Genomic DNA, 682 nt, shown 5'->3' with positions numbered 1-682 from the left:
GTCGTAGTGGGAGGGTAAGCATGTTACCCGACCGGTATACCGGGGAAGCCCAAATCGTCACTGCTGATGACGGTAAGGAGGATCCATCGACCTTTAAGGATGCGATGGATGATTCTGATAAGGAAGAATGGCAAGCAGCTATGAAACTCGAGATGGAGTCTATGTACTCTAACTCGGTCTGGCAACTTGTACCCATTGGATGCAAGTGGATCTACAAGAGAAAGAAAGGAGTAGATGGAAAAGTAGAGACTTACAAAGCAAGGCTAGTGGCTAAGGGTTATACCCAAAAGGAGGGAGTTGACTATGAGGAAACTTTCTCGCCAGTAGCTATGCTTAAATCCATCCGGATACTCCTAGCCATTGCAGCATATTTTTACTATGAGATATGGCAGATGGATGTCAAGACAGCTTTTTTGAATGGCTATCTTAAGGAAACCATCTATATGGATAGTCAGAGGGTTACATAGAGGAAGGCCAAAAGCAGAAAGTCTGCAAACTGCAGAGGTCATTATATGGATTGAAGCAGGCTTTTAGATCATGGAACATCAAGTTTGATGAGGCTATAAAGTCTTATGGATTTGATCAAAACATTGATGAACCATGTGTCTACAAGTACAAGAAAGAAAAGAAAGTGGTCTTCTTAATTCTTTACGTCGATGACATCCTACTCATTGGGAATGAT

This window comes from Morus notabilis, unplaced genomic scaffold (genome assembly GCF_000414095.1).
Source record: "Morus notabilis unplaced genomic scaffold, ASM41409v2 Scaffold54, whole genome shotgun sequence".
NCBI classification, from domain to species: Eukaryota; Viridiplantae; Streptophyta; class Magnoliopsida; order Rosales; family Moraceae; genus Morus; species Morus notabilis.
This window is presented reverse-complemented; position numbering follows the sequence as displayed.